Raw genomic sequence first — 24,455 nt, forward strand, 5'->3', positions numbered from 1 at the left:
TTAAGTTATGTTAGTTTTTTCCTTTTATAATGCTGACCTACTATCCTATTCATAACTGCAGGTTTCCTCCCTTAGCACTGATATTTAGTTGCCTGAATATGATTTGAGCACATAAAGCGAGTCTGTTTTAGAAAGGATTAAAACAAATATTCACAAACAACTGATTCTACAACCCATCTGTGTAGGTGACTTATACAACATGCAGAACAACTCATTCTGATTAATCATAAGATATTTACTAGCTTGAATCTAATCAAAGATCAAGGGATCACAAGCTTTACTACCGTCATACACAGCATAGATTTTTGTGTAGCGGGGTTAACCCTATCATAGTCTCCTATTTTTCCATAGCCTGTTATAACAGAAAATCAAAAAGAAAAGATAAATGTGCCATATCGATATTTAGCTCTTTAAAAAAATTAAAACCTCTTGTTTTGATGAATGCACATGAATGAAATAAGCCATATGACTTGATCTCTTCCTACATTTAATACTAACGGAATACACTCATTTTTCTAATAATTATTTATATAGTAGCTTGAGATAATATTTTTTTCTTTCACAAGTGCTGTACAACAAACTGGAAAATAATTTTTGTAGCTTAAAAATATGCATTGGATACTATTACTTTTTTTAGGGTGTGTGTGTGCGGTATTTCTCTTTTATATTTTATGCATCATAGAACCTCTAGAGGCCAGTACCAGAATTATTTGTTCAAGTGGCACAAAAATGGCCACAGACCAAAGAAAACTTTGTAATGGTTAATTCTATTTAAAATGAAAACAGGAAAAGAATTAATCTGAGATTAGATAGAGGGATCACCAAACCGGGAACTATGATATCTTACACCATACCCTCAACTATCCTCTTAAAGCCTGTAAGGAATCTGGATGGTTTACCAATTTTTTTTTCAGACTATTAAGTCCCAGCAATAGCCTGCTTTCACTTCCTGGATTGGACATTACGCCGCACAAGTAACATTGTGACAAATATTTAGATAGGCTTTTTGTCATATTTTAATTTAATGCATCTAATTTCACCCTCCATGCTCTGTCATTCGGTCAAAAGCTGTATTCCTCACAAGGTTTCTGCGGGGTAAAAAGGATGCAGCTCAGAAATCCAGGGGAAAATTAACTTAATGCTCCAAGTCTGTGGGATCACATCAAGGAGACATTTTGCTATCACAAAGACGTGAGGGTCATCGTTTGCTTCAGACATGTTTAGCTCAGCAGCAATAAGCTTAACACTGTTAAACACCATGTCAAGGCTATGCGGATTTCAGAGGAAAATATAACGTTAGTTCAACTTACGACCCATAGTAGACTGATAACAGAAATGTGTCTTCATTTTTACCTTTACTTCTCTTAGGAAGATGGAGGTCACCTTAATGACTTATAGATGTCTGCCGACATATAGCAAAGGGAATAGAGAACACTATGTATATTTTATAAGCTCCCAAAATATAATGCTTCACTGCACAAACTTTTAAGCAGTATAATACACTTGATTTTGGCTTCTCATCTGTAATAAAGATTTCAGGTATATATCTGATAGTGCACACAGAAATGATAGGTCAGTTTTAAAGCTATTTGAAAGAGCCATAATACAACCCTCTAGAAATAATTAAACAAATATTAAATGTTTCTTTCAACTCCTAATTCATAATTCACTTTTTGCAGCCTTTAAAAAATATTACAAAAGCCAAAGCTAGGTTGTCCCAAATGGGCTGTTAATATATAAGAAATATAAATGGTTTTAAAACATTTTCTTCTTAGCATTGGGAGAATAAAAATATATTGCTCTGACTTTTTTAAAAAGGCAACAAAAAATTCAAATTTGAACTGTTTAGTTTCCAGTTTAGTTTTCAGTTTATCAGTAAAACCAAGTTTGTATTCAAGACATCAGAGCTACTTACTAGCATTGATGTGATCTCAGTGTTACAGTGCACAAGGCAAGTCAGATCTAGCCCAATTGTTATAATAGTTTAATCTAGTCAACATAATTGGTAATTTATAGTATTCTCAGGCCTTTTCAACATTCTTATTACAGCTTAAAGGTCTCATTCGGCTTCTGTCCATGGTAACTTTACTAGTCTCACTGAAGTCAATGGGACTAATAAGGCAAGGCTAGTTTCTCACATATGAAAGTGGGGTTCAAAAATAAAACATCAGAAATAAATTTATTGTAACTTATAATTAGACAGACTAGTTAAGAGGGACAATGAAAACCAGGCTATCAGTACTATCAACAATTATTAAATGGAGAGGGAATTTAAAACAGCATTATGAAAAGGCATTTAGCTATCATGTACTGTTTGTAAATAGCATACACAGATTATAAAAACTGAATTTTTTTTATCTGAAAGCAAACATACTCATTACTCGGTTACAAGATTGTTATTGCATCTATTCAATGCAAGGAGCAAAGTTTTGGAATGTGTTGACTGTCTTTTAAGAGATTTTTTTCCCCTTTGGTCATCCAAAAATCAAATAATTGAATGAATTGTGATCATTTAACTACTAAGGCAACATATTATTTAAAAAATGTGAAGATCACACGTATGTCGCAGGCATGCTCACCAGCAGAGCATCTATAAAATAGAGGATGACAGCGGACGTGAAAAGCAAATGATGTGAAGTATAGCTAAATATCAATACAAATACAAAGTATTTTTTAAAAAACTGAAAATGGCAAGTCCTCAAAATACTATTTTTTTTTACAGTTAATATAACTGAATCATTTGGGAAATCAAAATTTGGGACACTGTTCACTATATTCTGTGAATGTGAACATACTGTTTTTTCATTGAAAAAGAAAAAAAGATCCAAAAGTTAGCAAGTATCATTATTATATATTGCCTGTAGATAGCTCCAGTACAAAAGCTATTTTTTCCATATAAAAATATCTAAGGCTATTCTTTTTTTAGTTACACTGGTGTAACTCCATCAAAGTCTATGGGATAGTCTGGCTGTAACCGAGAGAAGAATTTTTGCCATTTCAGGAGTTATTTGTTTTCTAAAGACAGCAGATGCCTATAATTCACCTCCAATGTATGCAAAAACCATAGTGTATCCATTGGTATAGCAGATGAACAAGTTAATTTTTCTCTTTGCACATAATGAATCATAAGTGTGTTAACACTCATAGTTGCATTTCATGAACATAAACCTTCTGTTAATAATATGTTTTTACAATCAGAATCAGACATATAGTAATCTCTTGCCTGGGATAAACATTAATCCAGATCTGTCTAGAAAAATTATACAATTCATTACCATAAGTAATCTCTATTGTGCCCTGTGTTTAACCTTCATCTTTTTTCCTGTCCTATAATCTTGCAAATCCACTGGTGGTATGCGATTGGCATCTGGTGTTAACACAACCTTTGCTGCACAAAGAAAACTGAAAAAGCCCCACATGAAAGCGTCACTCCGCAGGATACCAGTGATTCAGCTGAATACTTCTGAGCAACTTTCATTGAAGTTGCTGATAAAGGTCTAATAAAATTGCTTGTCATGAAGAAGAACCTTTTCACTTTACAAAACCTCATTGCCAAAAATTTAAAGCTACTGATTTCAAGCTTGATTTGAGTTCTTGGTAGAGAAGTTAATTCCCTGCTCTAGTACTTCTCATCAAAGTATTAAATGTAACCACAAAGTAAAAAGCAAGCTATGCTGAATTTTTAGAAAAGGCAATGTATCGGTACAGATGTAGAACAAAAGCTATTACAAACATGTCAAAACAGTTTTCAGTTATTCACAGGTTCTAACACAATATTTAAACAACAAGACACGACAGGCAGTGTGTTTCTGGGGCCTATGAACACTTTGACTGAGACGTGAAGAATGAGGCCACAGGCTTCATACCCCAGAAAGGTAATCCCCAGAAATGTGCTGCCTGTAGTGTCTTACTGCATTAGGAAAAAGAGAACACAGGACATTTAGGACAGTGTAAGGCTAGCAAGTCTATGTATTTTAACTGACTCCTCTTCTGATTTAGTAGTTACAAAACCCTACCATATTCATGGCTGGATACCATAGTGTTAGGTACTCTATAAGTAAATGGATAGAGAGAATATTATTTTCTTCTAATTATTTGTTCAAACTTCTCAAAAGTGTATATATCACCAGCAGTTATTTTTCTGACCTCTAATGATGCTTTTATTTCACATAGGAAATTACAGAAAGAATTGCCATAATGGAACAGATATCTGGTACTTCTAGTTTGGTAACCTTATTCTAACTAGGGACGATACTTGAGGTTTTAGAAAAAGGCAAAAATAACAACAACTACTATACCGCAAACCTGTAATGCACATGTTCAATTGCACCCTGACAAACATTTGACTCCCATAGGCACTCAGGTTACTTGCTACCCGAGGCGACTGGTATAAATACAAGATGCATAAAGATAAGACTTTGCTCTGAAGCATGAGTTTTGATTCTTTTTATAACACTGACATAGTATGCAAAAACACAAATGCTCTTAAAGCTTATTAAATTATCCATTCCTTTAAAATATCCTACTAAATTATTTACCTTGACAATTTCCTGTAGTCATGAATTTTCCATGCTAACCTGATACTGTATTAAAAATTATTCCCTGAGAAACTAAATGGATGAGAGGTTTAGTATTGGAATATGCAACTATCACAGTTTCAGGGTAACTACGCCTGTATTTCCCTCTCTGTGGTCTCTTAAGGGCTCTCACTTAAAGGCTTCTGGCTCCCAGGCATCACCTCTCCTGGCAGGAGACCAGCATTTCACTCCCTTCTGACTGGGGGCTTTAAGGCTGTAAATCTTTGTAATCGACACTGTGATATCCCCAGCAAGCCAGTCTGCCTAAAAGGTCAGTGTCTGTGCTTTGCTATCTCTCAGAGGGCTATAACCAGTGTATTGTCAGCAGTTACAAGTTACCAGAGAACTCTTTCTAAGTAACCACTTTTATTTTGAAGGTAAAAGCATCACAGAGAAAGCAGATAAAACAATAAAAGAACCTGCACACATGCTAAAAAAACTTAGCAGAGGTCACCCCTAACTCCAACCTAGCGTTCTGCTAGGTGTCAGTCCTTCAAATCCCTTAACTGGGTTTTCCCTGTGGTTACAAGTTCACATCAGTCTTTAGATCAGGAACCAGTATGAAGGCCCCGAGTCAGTTTAAACTCAGGCTATTTATCCAAAAGTCCTTTCTTTGCCTGTTGGTCTCTGGAGAATTCAGTCTGAAACAGAATATGCAAGACTCCTCTGGAGGTGGGACCTCTCTGGAGATGTTATAACCTGAGTGATTCGCTTTAATCATTCCCTTATAAATTCCTGGAGGAGCTGTGGTAAGTTTCCTCCTGTGAAGTACATAAAATCTAAGCTAAGAAAGAATTTGACATTGTATCTCCTTTAAACCCTGTTATAGTCCTAGCCTTCATAACCTCCGCAGGCAAGGATTTCCACAGGTTGACTGTGCGCTGTGTGAAGAAGAACTTCCTTTTATTTGTTTTAAACCTGCTTCCCATTAATTTAATTTGGTAGCCCCTAGTTCTTATATTATGGGAACAAGTAAATCACTTTTCCTTATTCACTTTCTCCACACCACTCATGATTTTATATACCTCTATCATATCCCCCCTTAGTCTCCTCTTTTCCAAGCGGAAAAGTCCTAGCCTCTTTAATCTCTCCTCACATGGGACCTGTTCCAAAACCCTAATAATTTTAGTTGCCCTTTTCTGAACGTTTTCTAATGCCAGTATATCTGTACACAGTATTCAAGATGTGGGCGTACCATGGATTTATATAAGGGCAATAAGATCTTCTCTGTCTTATTCTCTATCCCTTTTTGAATGATTCCTAACATTCTGTTTGCTTTTTTGACTGCCGCTGCATACTGCATGGATGTCTTCAGAGAACCATCTACGATGACTTCAAGATCTCTTTCCTGATTAGTTGCAGCTAAATTAGCCCCCATCATATTGTATGTACAGTTGGGGTCATTTTTTCCAATGTGCAGCAGTGGGTGCTGAACCCACCTCCCTTCCCATTTTGTCAATGATATTTTTAGTGAAAGTCAGGGACAGGTCATGGGCTTCTGTGAATTTCTGTTTATTGCCCATGACCTATCCAGGGTTTCTACTAAAAATATCCATGACAAAATCTTAGCCTTAGCTATACAACAAGTATAATACCCATTATACACACAACCCAAGAGTCAATAAGTAAACACAGGAATAAGAAGTGAACAGACCCTTATGGCATACTAAATGGAGGATGGTTTATATAGACTCAAAGAAAATTTTAAAACAGTAGATTACAGAGTTGGCTGGAAAAATGTTTCTTTCTTCAGTGGAAAATGTTGACGGAAAATGAAAAAAAAATCCTTTTAATTGAAATTTTCCATGGAAAACTTTAGACATTTCATCAAAAACTGAAAATTTTCAGCTGTAGCATTTTTGTTTTTTTGACACCAAGACAAAATTTCCCATGGAAAGCAGAATCTTTCTGGAAAAAATGATTTTGCCTCAATTTTCTGTTGAGAAACAGTTTTAATGGAAATTTCTCTAACAGCCTAGTAGATGTATCTACCTAATAGCACTTAGAAATTATAGTCATTGATACTCCTGATTCAGTCACTCCTAGTTAAGAAAGAATTTGACGTTGTAGATACAGGGCCAGATCCTCTGTGGGAGTAAATTGGTACAGCTCTATTGACTGAAATGGAGTTACACCAGTTGACAATCTTTCCCACAGTGCTTTGTAAGTTGCAGAAGTATTAATTGGTGGAGGAGTTCATCATAATAGCTTCCTTACTCATTTCCTCCACAGATTTCTTTTCTTTCCTAATACCCCAACAAGTCATTCCAAAATACCAAGGAAACTTCAGGACCCAGCAATCCATAAGCTCCCAAACATCATCTCTGTTAAGAAATCCTCAGGTATTATATAACCAGCTAGGTAGAGAGAAATTATGTTATCCATATAATCCCCCACTTCACCCTTCTTTCTCTTTCACATCGTCCATGAGTGAGCTGTGATAACTGTCCAGGAGTTAACTCTTTCAAATTCTGTATTTGGAATGCCCAGGTAGGACATTATCCATCTGTTTGGTGGGACCTGATTTTCCAGGCAAACAGCACCATGAGAAAGTTGTTTTGGCAATTTTAAAAAGACAACAATGTAGCACTGCCACAAACCTCTTGGCTTAGCCTCATTGGTAGCTGAAGATTCCCATAACGATTCTGGAGAGTTTAGAAAAAGTTCCATAACTTCCGGCCAGGTTATATTAGATTGTAGAAAAAATCAAATTTAAGTGATATTAAACACTACATAAGAATTTAGCTTTAGTGCTGTTGATGGGCACAACTCTGTAATATGTTGCATGCGCTCTCTGGAGTAATTACCAGAGAAGAAATTACTTACCTCGTGCAGTAACGATGGTTTCTCAAGATGTGTGTCCCTATGGGTACTCCATTGTAGGTGTGCTTGCATCCCTGTGCTGCTAATTGGAGAACTTTGATAGCAGGGTTCGTTAGGCCCACACATGCGCTGTCTCTCCTCGGGCCTCACCACGAGGCTAACCAGCGTGTGCATGCTAACCCCCCACAGTTCCTTCTTTACCGCAGAGGCATTAACAAGAACTCTGATGTAGAGGGGAGGAGGGTGGGTTGTGGAGCACCCCTAGTGATACACATCTCAGAGAACTATTGTTACTGCACAAGGTGAGCAACTTCTTCTTCGAGTAGTGTCCCTATGGGTGCTTCACTGTAGCTGAGTTCTGAGCAGTATCTCTACTGGAGGGCTGGGGGCTTCAGAGATGGGTCAGTTACAGATGACAGTACAGTGGAGCTGAAGGTGGCATTGGAGGTGGAGTTCCCACTAATTGTAGAGTGTTCTATGAAGGTGTGAACTCACACCTACGTGGCTGCTCTACAGATTTCTTAGATAGGGGCATTCTTCAGGAAGGCGACAGATGAGGAGATTGGCCTCATGGAGTGTGTGCAAATACTATCTGAAAGTGCCATGTTGTGAATCTGATAACATTGTCTAATGCAGTTCGAGACCCACTTAGTCTCTGGGCTGACATCGCTGAGCCCTTGGATCACTCCACAATAGAAAGAAAAAGCTCAGAGGAATTCCTAAAAGCCTTCATCCTATCCAGATAAAAAGCTAGGGCTCTCTGAACAACTAGCGTGTGTAGTATAGCCTCCCTATTATCATGGTGAGGCTTGGGGTAAAAAGTCAGAAGGTGGACCAGTTGGTTCATGTGAAACAGGGAAGTTACCTTAGGGATGAATTTTGGGTGTGGCCTGAGTGTGACCTTGTCCCAAAAGAATACTGTGGAGGAGGGATGTGCCATCAGAGCCTCTATTTCTCTTATTCTCCTAGCTGAGGTGATCGCCACCTGGGAGGTCATTTTCACTGACAGGTGTGTAAGCGAGCAAGCTGCCATGAGTTTGAAGGGAGGCCTAGTCAGGCCTTTCGACACCAGGTTTAAATCCTATGTATGGGCAGAATGTTGGAGCTGTGGGAAAAGGTTTACTGTACCTCAGAGGAATCATTTTATGTGATAGTACTGAGTACCCCTGTCATAAACAGATAGTTAAGGGTTAATGTCTCTTTTACCTGTAAAGGGTTAACAAGCTCAGTGAACCTGGCTGACACCTCACCAAAGGACCAATCAGGGGACAAGATACTTTCAAATCTTGGTGGAGGGAAGTCTTTGTTTGTGCTTTTTGGGTTGTTCTTTGTTCTCTCTTGTAATTTCTTGGGATTAAGAGGAGCCAGTCGTGCAACCAGTTTTCTCCAATCTTTCTGAAACAGTCTCTCATGTTCAAAATAGTAAGTAATAGCTAGAAGGCGGAATAGTCTTTTTGTTTGTTTTCTTTATTTGCAAATGTGTATTTTGCTGGAAGGATATTTTACCTCTGTTGGCTGTAACTTATACTTAGGCTAGCGGGGAGGGGAGTCCCTCTGGTCTATGTAAAGCTGAGACCCTGTAAACATTTTCCATCTTGATTTTACAGAGATAGTTTTTACTTTTTCTTTCTTTAATTAAAAGTTTTTCTTTTTAAGAACCTGACTGATTTTTTTCCCTTGTGTAAGACCCAAGGGGATTGGGTCTGAACTCACCAGGGATAGGTGGGGGGAAAAGGAGGAGGGGGGAAGATTAATTCCTCCCTGTTTTAAGATTCAAGGAGTTGAATCACAGTGATCTCTAAGAGTAACCGAGGGAGGGGAAAATCTGGGAGGGGGAAAGGAGGGGGAATGGTTTATTTCTCTCTGTTTTAAGACCCAAGGGATTTGGGTCTTGGGTTCCCCAGGGAAGGTTTTTGGGGGACAGAAAGTGTACCAAAACACTATATTTTTGGTTGGTGGCAGCATTATCAGATCTAAGCTAGGAATTAAGTTTAGAGGGGTACATGGAGGTCCCCACTTTCTGGACGCTAAAGTTCAAAGTGGGAATAAGACCTTGACAACCCCTCTACTTGTCAGTGGAAGACTGCTATAACTGCTAAGTGGACCCTAAGTGAACTGAGAGACAGTCTTGATTTTTTAAGAGTCAGTACACAGTCTAGGATCTTTGGCAGAGTTGTGGATGTTGGAGAAATTTGTTGGGAATTACACTAAACCTGAAACCTGGACCACTTTTGTAGGTATAATATTGCGTGTTGTGGACTTTCTACTGTGGAGTTATATCTCCTGTATCTCCTTTGAGCAGGTCCTTTCTATGTGTTGGAACTATGAAGGAGCCAAGTCTTGAGGCAGAGAATCCCCAGTTTAGGATGTAGATTCTGTTTTTCGTTCTGCGATAGGAGGTATGGAGTGCATTGGAGAGAGACTGGCGGGCATGTCACGAGTTGTGACAGGTAAAGATACCAAGTCTGTCTCAGCCAAATGGGAACAATCAGTATGACATGTGCATCTTCTCTTTTTATTTTTAAGAGGATACTATCATTAAAAATGCTAAAGAAGCTAATCAATTGCAAACGGACTGCTAATGTCTCAGTCTCTAGCCAGGGTGATAGAGAAGGAACTGAGGGGGGTTAGCCCACGTGCACTATTTAGCCTCATGGCGGGGCACGAGGAGAGACAGCCCATGCGACGGCCTAATGGACACTGCTACCAAAGTTCTCCAATCAGCAGTGCAGGGACGCAAACACCCCTACAGTGGACACTACTTGAAGAAGAACCAGGATGTCTTAACAGGGAAGCTTAATAAAAAGAGGGACTACATGGTTAGGAAGCACTCCAGTTACTGCTTAAGGCATGGCTTTGTCCTCACACTACAATGTCCACTCCTTCTGAAGCTAATAATAGTGAGCTGTGGTGCTCAGCACCTTCCAGGATAGGGCTCAGATTACTTACTTTACATATTTAATCTTATAGCTCTTGTTTGGTCTTGGCCTTTCCCCTCCCTACTTAAACCTCATTTGTGTGAGGACTGTGAGACTAGCATATGAACCTCACCAACATGTCTTCCAAACACCATTCAGGAATGCATTGACATTCTATATTTATTGAGTTTTGCAGGCAAACTTCACCAATACAGCTTTCATGTCCAGCTCTTCCATAATTTGTGTCCACATCTTCTTGTATATCATATTGGTTAACTTCAGACATATAAAAGTAGTGCAAAATAGCTCATAAAAGGAAATTAGAGTAACATAGCCTGGCCTACCAAATGTCAAGTAAAGTGTGAATAAGAATTTCAGCAGCTTGCACAGGCAATATTCAAGTATGCAAGAAGTACTCCTTAATGCAAGAAAGAGCAACAAACAAAGGAATTCAGGTAATCTAAGAAGAACGGTGGGAAGCTCTTAAAATACAAAGAATTTTACTACCGTGCAGGGAGAGAAAGATATTTCACTGAGAGATATATATTATCTGTCTGGCAAGGGGCCTGGGTCAGCAGTCACATAGCACACTCTGTCAGTACCTGGTCCAGGCCAGGGACGCTAATGATTCAACTAGTGGACCAAATTCAGTGATGAATCCTGGTCACGTGCCAACTGAGGCATGTTGTGCGTATGCTAAGATCTGTCTGGCATTGGCTCAATTGTCTCGGAGTGCCCACTGTAATAATTACAGATGTAGGAATATTTGTTCATAAAAATCAAGGCTAATTTAGTGTAAGATTTTATGGATGATGCATAATGAGATAATACAGTAACTTCATTAGAAAAGTTTTGGCAATGGAAATATAAGATAAATGTATACATTATGTCCCTGGGTAGCATAAAACAATGATAACATATAAAGCAGAAGCAAAGGTCCAAGAATCAATCCCTGGAAGACTTCAGAAGATTGTTTGTTAGTAAGCTGTTATATAGCTGGAGACAAGCAAACAAACCAAAAACCCAACCAACCAACCAAAATCAAAGACGCTAGCCCAAAATCTCCATTTGTGTTCAAAATATAAAGTTATTTCAAAAAAGCTCAGGAAAAAAAAAATCAGTTCAGACTTAAGCAAACATTAGATCTGATCTAAAACCTATTGAAGTCAATGGTCTTGGAATCAGAATCACAGTCCTTAGAAAGCTGCAGGCTAAATGAGCCTCAAAACAGTAACTCTTGGCAATATTCAAATTTTAATTAACTTATTAAATACATCTCAAGTTATTGTTTTCTTTGAATGTATTTCTGGTCATTATAGACCTGATTCTGCAAAGTGAATCCAACTGACATTAATGGAATTCCAAGTGAGTATACATTTTAGAATGGCTTTTGACACAGTCCCATTGGAGTGGAGAGTATGCCTATAAAATTTGCAGATGACAGCAATCTGGGAAGGGTTGTAAGCACCTTGGAGGACGCTATTAGAATTCAAAAGAACCTTGACAAATTGGAGAATTGATCTGATATCAACAAAGTGAAATTTCAACAAGGACAAGAGCAAAGTACTTCATTTAGGAAGGAAAAATCAAATGAACAACTGAAAAACAGGGAATAACTGGCTAGGTGGGAGCCCTGCTGAAAAAGACCTAGCCCTCGTCCAGACTAACCCGCGGCATCGGCGGGTTAAAATCGATTGCTCGGGGATCGATATATCGCGTCTAGTCTGGACGCGGTGTATCGATCCCCGAGCGCGCTTACATCGATTCCGGAACTCCATCAATCCGAACGGAGTTCCGGAATCGACGCGGAGAGCCGCGGACATCGATGGCGCCCCGTCCAGACTGGTGAGTATCTCGATTTTAGAAATTCGACTTCAGCTACGTTATTCACGTAGCTGAAGTTGCGTATCTAAAATCGATTTTAATTTCTAGTCTGGACGTGGCCCTAGAGGTTACAGTGGATCACAAATTAAATATAGGTCAACTATCTGATGTAATTGCATCTGTGAGGTAAACCTGCAGCCAAGCCAGGGCTGCTTGCTCAGCTGACTCTCCAACAGAGGCCATCCACCATACCAGCAAGAGGAACCTAGACTGGGGGAAGGGTAGTGCTCTGCGACTGTGGGGCTTATTTCTGATCCCTCTTCAAGTCACGTCTCTGGGAAGAGATCTTCTGGGCTGTGTCCACTGCCTTCCTGGATGCCTTCAAGAAGCAGTGTGAACTGTCCAGGGTTCTCTTCTCAGTGTCCCCGTCTCCCTACTCTGGATCCCTGATTTCATCCCTGTCACCTTCACTCTCACCCGTTTTTCATCTGTTGTCCCCCATGATTAGTTGATGCCTGGGTCCAGTGCCTCCCTCTTACGCTATAGGAGAGGGCTTTTAATACTGCGCGTCCCCAGACCATCAAAAGGTGCCACTCCAACAAAGCTGTGGTGAGTCACCACTCAAGCATGCAGCAAGAACCCAGCTGCACTAACGTATCCTTGCCACAGAGACTGCAGTGACTCACCTTCAGGCTTGTGGCAGCAGCCTACATAAGAACATAAGAACCTATAATCCAAACCATATTCCAAAACCACTTTCTTTAAACCACCCTTTCATTAACTAGGAGACAATGCAGGCAGAAGCCCAGCAGCAGAGTGGGGGCTATCCAGTTTATTGTGCTGAGTGTAGCATGTATGATTACCTGCCTTGTGGGTGGGTGGCGTATGTGTGCAGCCGGTGCAAGGAGCTCCTGGCCCTCAGAGACCAAGTACGGACTTTGGAAGCCAGGGTGGTGAAACTGGAGGAGCTAAGAGAGGCAGAGAGGTATGTTGATGAGACTTTCTGGGACACTGAAGAATTGTCCCACCTCCGCTCAGACAGCCTCTGTTGAGGAGGAAGAAAGGCCCAGGGAAGCAGAGCAGTCAATGGGAGCAGAGGGAAACCTTCCCATACTTGGGACTCTCCTTCTAGATGGTGCTGGGGTTGCCTTTCGCACTGAGGTTACCTCTCTGGGGGAGGGAACTCCAGTTGCTAGGAAAAGGCAGGTGTTAGTAATGGGAGATTCGATCATTAGAAACATAGATAGCTGGATTTGTGATGACCGGGAGAACTGTATGGTGACTTGCTTGCCTGGTGTGAAGGTTACAGATCTCTTAAGGCATCTAGACAGCCTTATGTGTAGCGCTGGGGAGGAGCCGGTGGTCGTGGTACATGTAGGTACCAATGACATAGGGAAGGGTAGGAGAGATGTCCTGGAAGCCAAATTTAGGCTGCTAGGGAAGAGACTGAAATCCAGGACCTCTATGGTGGCATTCTCAGAAATGCTCCCAGTTCCACGCTCAGGGCCAGGTAGGCACGCAGAGCTTCAGAGCCTCAATGCGTGGATGAGACGTTGGTGTAGAGAGGAGGGATTTATGTTCATTAGGAACTGGGGAAAGTTTTGGGATGCAGGGAGCCTATACAGGAGAGATGGGTTCTACCTAAACCAAAGTGGAACCAGACTGCTGGCACTAAACATTAAAAAGGTTGTAGAGCAGTTTTAAAACTAGGAGATGGGGGAAAGCCGACTGTTGCAGAGGAGCATGTGGATTGGACACAGACTTCTCTTGGGGAGAGTCTGATGATAGGGAATCTCCAGTTTATAGTCAGGAACAGAGGACAGAAGAGGATAATGTAAGGGCCAGATCAGATGATAAACAGTCACATAAAAAAGAATTTGGCACATCAGATAAGGGCAGACAAATAAACAGGGACAAGTTTTTAAAGTGCTTGTACACAAAGCTAGAAGTCTAAATAATAAGATGGGTGAACTAGAGTGCCTTGTGATAAAGGAGGATATTGATATAATAGGCATCACAGAAACCTGGTGGACTGAGGACAATCAATGGGACACAATCATTCAGGGGTACAAAATATATCGGAAGGACAGAACAGGTCGTGCAGGGGGAAGAGTGGCACTAGATGTGAAAGAAAATGTAGATTCAAATGAAGTAAAAATCTTAAGCGAATCCACATATTCCATAGAATCGCTATGGATAGAAATTTCATGCTCTAATAAAAATATAACATTAGGGATCTACTATCGACCACCTGACTAGGACAGTAATAATGATGATGAAATGCTAAGGGAAATTAGAGAGGCTATCAAAATTAAGAACCCAATAATAGTGGGGGATTTCAATTATCCCCATATTGACTGGGAACATTTCACTTCAGGACGAAATGCAGAGATAAAATTTCTCGATTCTTTAAATGACTGCTTGATGGAGCAGCTGGTATGGGAACCCACAAGGGGAGAGGCAACTCTAGATTTAATCCTAAGTGGAGTGCAGGAGCTGGTCCAAGAGGTAACTATAGCAGAACCGCTTGGAAATAGTGACCATAATACAATAGCATTTAACATCCCTGTGGGGGGAAGAACATCTCAACAGCCCAATACTGTGGCATTTAATTTCAAAAGAGGGAACTATACAAAAATGAGGGAGTTAGTTAAACAAAAGTTAAAAGGTACAGTGACTAAAGTGAAATTCCTGCAAGTTGCATGGGCCCTTTTTAAAGACACCATAATAGAGGCCCAACTTCAATGTATACCCCAAATTAAGAAATACAGTAAAAGGACTAAAAAAGGAGCCACCGTGGCTTAACAACTATGTAAAAGAAGCAGTGAGAGATAAAAAGACTTTCTTTAACAAGTGGAAGTCAAATCCTAGTGAGGCAAATAGAAAGAAGCACAAACATTGCCAGCTTAAGTGCAAGAGTGTAATAAGAAAAGCCAAAGAGGAGTTTGAAGAACGGCTAGCCAAAAACTCCAAAGGTAATAACAAAATGTTTTTTAAGTACAGCAGAAGCAGGAAGCCTGCTAAACAACCAGTGGGGACACTTGACGATCAAAATACAAAAGGAGGGCTTAAAGATGATAAAGTCATTGCGGAGAAACTAAATGGATTCTGTGCTTCAGTCTTCACGGCTGAGGACGTTAGGGAGATTCCCAAACCTGAGCCGGCTTTTGTAGGTGACAAATCTGAGGAACTGTCACAGATTGAAGTGTCACTATAGGAGGTTTTAGAATTAATTGATAAAATCAACATTAACAAGTCACCGAGACCAGATGGCACTCACCCAAGAGTTCTGAAAGAACTCAGAAGTGAAGTTGTGGAACTATTAACTAAGGTTTGTAACCTGTCCTTTAAATCGGCTTCGGTACCCAATGACTAAAAGTTAGCTAATGTAACGCCAATATTTAAAAAGGGCTCTAGAGGTGATCCTGGCAATTATAGACCGGTAAGTCTAACGTCAGTACCGGACAAATGAGTCGAAACAATAGTTAAGAATAAAATTGTCAGACACATAGAAAAACATAAACTGTTGAGCAATAGTCAACATGGTTTCTGTAAAGGGAAATCGTGTCTTACTAATCTATTAGAGTTCTTTGAAGGGGTCAACAAACATGTGGACAAGGGGGATCCAGTGGACATAGTGTACTTAGATTTCCAGAAAGCCTTTGACAAAGTCCCTCACCAAAGGCTCTTACGTAAATTAAGCTGTCATGGGATAAAAGGGAAGGTCCTTTCATGGACTGAAAACTGGTTAAAAGACAGGTAACAAAGGGTAGGAATTAATGCTAAGTTCTCAGAGTGGAGAGGGGTAACTTGTGGTGTTCCCCAGGGGTCAGTCCTAGTACCAATCCTATTCAATTTATTCATAAATGATCTGGAGAAAGGGGTAAATAGTGAGGAGGCAAAATTTGCAGATGATTCTAAACTACTCAAGATAGTTAAGACCAAAGCAGATTGTGAAGAACTTCAAAAAGATCTCACAAAACTAAGTGATTGGGCAACAAAATGGCAAATGAAATTTAATGTGGATAAATGTAAAGTAATGCACATTGGAAAAAGTAACCCCAACTATACATACAATATGATGGGGGCTAATTTAGCTTCATCTAATCAGGAAAGAGATCTTGAAGTCATCGTGGATGGTTCTCTGAAGATGTCCACGCAGTGCACAGAGGCGGTCAAAAAAGTGAACAGGATGTTAGGAATCATTAAAAAGGGAATAGAGAATAAGACAGAGAATATCTTATTGCCCTTATATAAATCCATGGTACGCCCACATCTCAAATACTGTGTACAGATGTGGTCTCCTCATCTCAAAAAATATATTCTAGCACTAGAAAAGGTTCAAAAAGAGCAACTAAAATGATTAGGGGTTTGGAGAGGGTCCCATACGAGGATAGATTAAAAAGGCTAGGCCTCTTCAGCTTGGAAAAGAGGAGACTAAGGGGGGATATGACAGAGGTATATAAAATCATGAGTGATGTAGAGAAAGTGGCTAAGGAAAAGTTATTTACTTATTCCCATAATACAAGAACTAGGGATCATCAAATGAAATTAATAGATAGCAGGTTTAAAACAAATAAAAGGAAGTTCTTCTTCACGCAGCGCACAGTCAACTTGTGGAACTCCTTACTTGAGGAGGTTGTGAAGGCTGGGACTATAACAATGTTTAAAAGGGAACTGGATAAATTCATGGTAGCTAAGACCATAAATGGCTATTAACCAGGAAGGGTAAAGAATGGTGTCCCTAACCTCTGTTCATCAGAGGATGGAGCTGGATGGCAGGAGAGAGATCACTTGATCATTACCTGTTAGCTTCACTTCCTCTGGGGTACCTGGCATTGGCCACTGTCGGTAGACAGATACTGGGCTAGATGGACCTTTGGTCTGACTCGGTACGGCTGTTTTTATGTTCTTATGTTATGTGCTTTGGCTGTACAGGCATGCAAAATTAGCAGCTTTTCAGACTCAGAAACTCAGTACACTGTATGAAATCTCAGTAAAAATTATGAGGAACAGAATACATATAAAACAAATACAGGGATGACTGTTAACTGCCTTGCTGACCCAGATACCAGTGGAGCAAATTGGTGCCAGTTAGGCCAGTAATACAATTTCCTCTGATTTATTCTCAGCGCCCTGCCTTAACACTATGTTGTTTGCATATCAGTGCCAAAGTGAAGTGCCACAGGCAACCTTGATTTCTATGGGATGGATCTTTAGTAGAAATCAGTGGAACCATAACAATTTACACCATCTGATGATCTGCCCTTACAGCTCTAGCTCAACAGCTCCACAAATGAACAACATTTATATTTATTAATTTTGAGACACTTTTTCAACCTTCTTCAACCAAACAGGCTTTTAAACAAGCTATTTACAATGTCTTTTAAAGAGACAAACAAATAAAACTCAGTTTGCAAAAGACTAAACTCTCCACTACTTCTGTCAGGCCGGAGAGTTAGCAGAGCAATTGAAACACTGAAGCTTTAATTGGTGGGAGTTAAGCAGTAGAAGTATTTCCCTGGGCTAAAACAGCCCTTTCTGCTCTGTTACAGGGAAGAGACAGCAACACAATTTGAAAGAATAAGGAAGCAAATGCTGTCCAGCACAAACAAACACCTACTCAGGTTTTTTATTCCCTATTGCACAGGATAAAATCAATCAACCAAATACACTCAGTGAAACCTGGAAAGCACCAAAAATAACACCCTCAACCAGCAACACAATACACATATACACAAAAAGGTTTTAAAAAATCCAGACCAGACTTTCTGCCAGACAGTTCAAATTTTCGTTTCCCAAATCCAGTCTCTATCTTAGCAAAATACTGAAATAGATTGGGGGCAATCAATTAAAGATACTTCAAAAATTTATTTATCTATGGACCGTTTGTGACTGGTTCTTAGGATGTGTTTATGGTGGCACCTCTCCCTTGCAGCATCCATACAAAGACCTATGTGTGACCCAGGAACACGTTAGTGCCAAATGGCAGAGGGCATAGCAGAAGCATAGAGTTTTACAGGTTCGGCCGATACCAGGTCCCACTGGCCATGGTTCGCCATTCCAGGCCAATGGGGCCGAGGGATGTGCTGGCTGCCACTTTCTGCAGCTCCCATTGGCCTGGAACAGCAAACTGCGGCCAGTGGTACCTGGGATCGGCCGAACCTGAAGACGCTGCAGGTAAACAAACCGTCCCGGCCCGCCAGCAGATTTCCCTGATGGGCCGTGTGCCAAAGGTTGCCGATCCCTGTTCTAGCACAAAATCTAAATTTCTGGCAAAGTTGAAATCTTCCCATGGAAAGTGAATTTTTCACAGGAAAATCATTCCAATGGAAAATTCCCATGCAGTACTATAGCCTATGATATTTGAAATCTCTGCACTTGGAGATCATAGACACTGCTTCCTTAACTCATCCACATAAGAACATAAGAGTCCCAAACTGGCTGAGAATTGGGGCCTTGTCCATCCTCTCTTCTTGAGTTGACTTGTGGAACAGGCTGTACCAGTCCTAAACGACAGTACAACCTGCATAGACACTTTGGGAAAGATTATGTCTCAGAAGGGCACATCTCCGAGCAGTGATGGTGGTGTGATATGCTTTATCTTCTACTCAGGCCAGTGCCTAAATGTCATGCTTTGGCCCTTAAGAGGTAGTAATTTAAAAGAACTTCAATATATTTCCATAAAAATAGGTTTGATGATTGGAAAACATATTCCTTTAGCTGGTCTATGCCTGCCTTTTCCAGTTACTTAAGTATAGGCCCTAATATATACAAAGGCAAATGGGTTAAATTCAAATGAAACTCCTCTATGTCTTAGATTTGTCTGAGCTAATTATGTTTATGCTCTGGAATGTATCCTAAAACTGGAACTAAAGGATACTGTTAATCAAGTAAAAAAAAAAATACATTCACCCTCCATTAATAGAAATTTTTAAAATATGTAGTTTTGGGACTAGAAACAGAATTTTTAAAAAAAAATTCACAAACTTCAAAGGACCAATTTCAACACTGTTTAATGAACAAATTATTACCTTAGAGTAAAATGTGTACTTGCTCCTGAATGGTCAAATAACTGTCCTAGGATAATTTAAATATTTTATGGTATTTTTCAACAAGTTGATAATTTCAACTTGGGTAATTCCCAGAGTTGGTTTAAAACTGAACTGCAGATCCAAATCACCCAAACTTTAGGGAAGTTCAGATTTAGATGTCAATTTCATGGGCCTAATTCTTCACTCCTTTTTGTGGTAGTTTACACATATGCAGAGTGTAAAACATTACTATTTTGATCAGGTAACATTTGCATGCTCACTTTGCACAAGCGTAAATGACTACAGTGCAGTACAGTGCTAGACATTGGTGAAACAGGGCCTGTAGGTTGGGCCTCTCAATATTGGGATCACATGGAACACCATATTCAAACTGCAGATTTATTTCCTAATTCAAACTTTCTTTCTCAGATCCATTTCTCGTAATTACATTTTGTCTACCTCCGTCATTTTAAGTGGGCAAAGTAACCTCTATTTCTTGTCCCTAACATATTGTTTAAGGCTGCTGAGAAGTGGTCTGGCTGAACATTTGAAATTTTAATGAAAAAAAAAAACAAAATTTTTCAATCAGCTTCTCTGGGCACCATTAAGGTGGCTGCCATGGTCCGCATGATAAGTGGCTGAATGCCAGTGATGGATGAAGTTATGTCTATATGTAGAATTTGAAATCCACTAAAAAGTGTTAAGTTTGTGAAAGTTTCATTATAATTTAAAATATTATTGATGATTAAAATGTTAACCCCAAAGCATTTCCACTGTTGAGATAACTGTAGTACTGGCTTTAATTAAAAGCAAGTGTTCCCTAGTGGATAAAGCAGGAGCAAGAGACTGGGATCCAGGACTCCTGGGTTCTATTTCCAGCCCTGCCACTGACTTCTTGAGCATTTAAGTTCTCCATTTCCATTTAATCATTTGTATAATGCAAATAATACTATTTACATAGCTCATGGTAATTTTGTCAGGTTCTAAAGTACCTAAATTTTGTCAGGTTCTAAAGTTTCAGATGAAAAGTGCCATGTATTGCAGATGCCACTTATTTTATTCATGACAAAAGGATGGATATCAATAATACTATATACTGATGGACAATTTTTCGACAAAATCCTGGTCCCACTGAAGTCAGTGGCAGTTTACAAATCACTTTACTGGGACCAAGATTTCTCCCAGGGTGTCCAAGTTGCACTGACAAGATAAACATGTGGGGTATATTGTTCGGCTATACCGAAAGAAGGACAGGAGACATTACATATGGTTTTAATCAGGCCAAAACTTTATTATTAGATGCCTGGGATTACCCGGCAGATAAAAGTGTACAGTGCAGGTAACACCATGTCCATTCAATAACTTCCTGGGGGACTTCCACCAGCACTCCCTCTTTTTAAATTCAGGGCCCCCAGCCCACCCGTTGTTGGGACCTTACCATCCACGCTCCCCTCTTGTAGGAGGGTTAAGGTGGGCTATAAGAAAGGGGGGGATGGCTCACTGCTGTACCAATCATAGGAGTCCCCAACCCCTGCCCCCACCTATTCTGTTCCTTTAACCAACACCTCCTTTCCAAGTCCTTTACCAAGCCATTTATCTGGTCACTGTAAACCTTCCCTATGGAGTACCTGCACTGGACATCCGCCCTGCACTTATATAATGAGTTGTGATATACAGCCTACTACCCTTCATGACATGACACATGTCAACAAAGCCCTCCTCAAATCTGCTGTGGGGAAAGTGAAAAAATCCCAAATCCACCTAGGCTGATCGGGTGGTAAGGGAAAAATTCCTTCCCAGCCCCCCTAAAAAAGGGGTGGCTAGTGCAAGGCTCACAGCAGGTCTTGACCAAACTTGGTATTTCACTACCTAACGGGGAGGGAGAGAGGGTGCTGCCTCAGCCTGCTCCATATGAAAGGGGGCTTCACCTCACAGGCTGCCCCTTTTAAATCCTTATGCCCACCCAGTTCCGGGGATGAGGCAGTGTCACCCCTTGCCCCTTTTACAGCAGTTTGACCTCTTTCTCTCCCCTCCCCAGCCATAAAGCACTGTTCCCTTCACTCAACCAGCCAGCCAAATCACCTCACCCCCGGCTTAGAGATGTGGTGTGGTCATTACTCTTAATTTACAAATCCTATTTTTGTACACAAACAAATCTTGATATTTACACAGTTATTAGTATTGTGTTTGTACAAAGGTGTGGATGCATACAAGTTCTCATCTTGCTGGGGAAATCTATATGTTAAGGATTTATTGAGAAAAAACATCTTGAATAATATGTTTTTATGAGTGCTGTCACTTAATCACAATTAATTCACATGATTAACTCAAAAATTAATCACAATTAAAAAAATTAATTGCAATTAATTGCACTGTTAAACAACAGACTACCAATTGAAATTTATTAAACATTTTTGGATGTTTTTCTATGTTTTCAAATATATTGATTTCAATTAAAACACAGAATACAAAGTGTACAGTGCTCACTTTATATTATTTTGAATACAAATATTTGCACTGTAAAAATGACAAAAGAAAAAGTATTTTTCAATTCATCTCATGCAAGTACTGTAGTACAATCTCTTTATCGTGAAAGTGCAACTTACAAATGTAGATTTTTTTTGTTACATAACTGCACTCCATAACAAAACAATGCACAACTTTAGAGCCTACAAGTATACTCAGTCCTACTTCTTGTTCAGCCAATCGCTAAATGAAACAAGTTTGTTTACTTTTACTGGAGAGATTACTGCCTGCTTCTTGTTTACAATGTCACCTGAAAGGGAGAGCAGGTATTCACATGGCACTTTTGTAGCTGGCATTGCAAGGTATTTACATGCCAGATATGCTAAATATTCATGTGCCATTTCATACCTTTACCGTCATTCCAGAGGACATGCTTCCATGCTGATGATGCTTGTTAAAAAAATGTGTTAATTAAATTTGTGACTCAGCTCCTTGGATGAGAATTGTATGTCTTCTGCTCTATGGTTTTACCCACATTCTGCCATATATTATGGTATTCTTGGATGATGACCCAGCATATGCTGTTTGATTTAACACTTTCACTGCAGATTTGACAAAACACAAAGAAAGGAATTGGTCCTGTTTGAGCAGGGGGTTGGACTAGATGACCTCCTGAGGTCCCTTCCAACCCTGATATTCTATGATTCTACAGCTTGTATATCAGATTTCTAAAGATAGCTACAGCACTCAATCCAAAGTGTAAGAAGAGCAGAATCCGTCATCAACACGGACACATGTTCCTCTGGAACAGTGGTTGAAGCATGAAGGGACATATGAATCTTTAGTGCATCTGGCACGTAAATATCTTGTGATGCTGGCTATAACAATGCCATGTGAATGCCTATTCTCACTTTCAGGTGACATTGTAAACAAGAAGTGGGCAGCATTATCTCCTGCAAATGAAAAAAAACTTGTTTGTCTGAGTGATTGGCTGAACAAGAAGTAGGAATGAGTGGACTTGTCGGTCTTAAAGTTTTACATTTTTTTATTTTTGAATGCAGTTATTTTTTGGACATAATTGTACATTTATAAGTTCAACTTTCATGATACAGAGATTGCACTACAGTATTTGTATTAGGTGAATTGAAAAATATTATTTCTTTTGTTTTTTTACGGTGCAAATATTTGTAAAAAAAATAAATATAAAGTGAGCACTGTACATTTGTATTCTGTGTTGCAATTGAAATCAATATATTTGAAAATGTAGAAAACATCCAAAAATATGAAGCAATAATAGAATACCATTTATTTAAATAGCTCAGTTAATCACAATTAATTTTTAATCGCTTGATAGCCCTAGTTTTTACACCTTACAATTCATTAAAAATACTTTACATATAAGCTTGTCTTCATGTAAAATCTTGGAGTTCTCTGGTACTAACAACTGTTCTTTTCATATGTTATACTCTTTAGTTTTATCATTTTTCAATTTAAAAAAGTACACTACAAAATGGAAATCAGAATGTAAAGATATTAGTAGCAATTGCTAACATTTCTATTCCAAGCATTTGCACAGTACTGATCCAATGTAGCCTTCTGTTAATGATACATCTGTCATTTTATTGACATCCCTACACAGCTTTATTCTCTTTTCTAATTAAGAGAGAAAGCTGATTATGTCAATCTATCAACTGACATCCAAGTGCTTTTGTTCTAATGTAAAAGGCAATAAACACCACTACTGTTATGCTAAAACAAAAACCATGGGAATTTTAACCAAAAAACCCAAGATAACAAAATATATCATGGATAAATTGAAATAGGCTCACTCTGTTAATAAAAAAGGCACATGTACATATATAATGAGTTAAAGGAAGATAATACATAAAATATTAAGTCCTAGTATCAAAAACAAACAATGCAAGAATAATCTCTAATGTGTCTGACTGTTTATGATCTGACACTCTCCTCATATATTTCCATCTCAAACAAGAAGATGGCATCCACTGAACAATAAATCCTCAGGGAAAAAAACTAAGCTGTTGAATACCTCAAAATACTTGCATGTAAGGATATGCGTCCATCTGCTTAATAGACTCTGGTATGCAGAAGAACACACTCTGGATATGATTTCAGCACTGGCTGAGATATTAAGGTGGATTTAATGAATATGCCTCTCCTGTGATCTGGTCACCATCTTCTCCTGAACTAAGGGTTCTTCAGCTCTCCCAACAGTGAGGACTTTCAATAATGGCTCATCCTGGGAGACTCTTACTTGTTCACATCGATGCTCTAGACCCTGTTCTAACTAAAAATGTCATGGACAAGATGGTGGCAGCCAACTTCAATGGCATTAGATGACCTCCAATTTTTAGACACTTAGTAGTCAATCTCAATGGTTTAAAGCAGTGGCGGGCAACCTGCAGCCCGTGGGCTGCACGCGGCCCATCAGGGTAATCTGATTGAGGACCGCAAGACATTTTCCTGACGTTGACCATCTGCAGGCATGGCCCTCCCACAGCTCCCAGTGGCTGCGGTTCACCATTCCCAGCCAATGGGACCTGTGGGAATACTTAGTTTTCCATTGTGGGTCTCTGCAAATTTATCCAGGCTCCCTCGTTCCAACATAGCAACAGTGGCAAGAAATATTTTCTTTCATCTTTGACTAAGAGATTGTGTCTTTTTCTCTCAGATGTAGGCCTTCCTATGATTGCCTAGAAGTCTGTTAGACCAGCGTAGACTTGCACTCTACTCTGGACTGCACAACGAATCAGCTGGTGGGGAATGTAGTTGTTCACCTTTTAGGTAGGTCT

General features: G+C 39.5%; 1 protein-coding gene across 1 annotated transcript in view; it reads right to left on the reverse strand.

Moving 5' to 3' along the window:
* LOC127045186 (cytochrome P450 7B1) overlaps positions 1-24,455 on the reverse strand; it is a 205,508-nt gene that overhangs the window by 22,086 nt on the left and 158,967 nt on the right. The window lies entirely within an intron of this gene.

Source organism: Gopherus flavomarginatus, chromosome 2 (genome assembly GCF_025201925.1).
Source record: "Gopherus flavomarginatus isolate rGopFla2 chromosome 2, rGopFla2.mat.asm, whole genome shotgun sequence".
Taxonomy (NCBI): domain Eukaryota; kingdom Metazoa; phylum Chordata; order Testudines; family Testudinidae; genus Gopherus; species Gopherus flavomarginatus.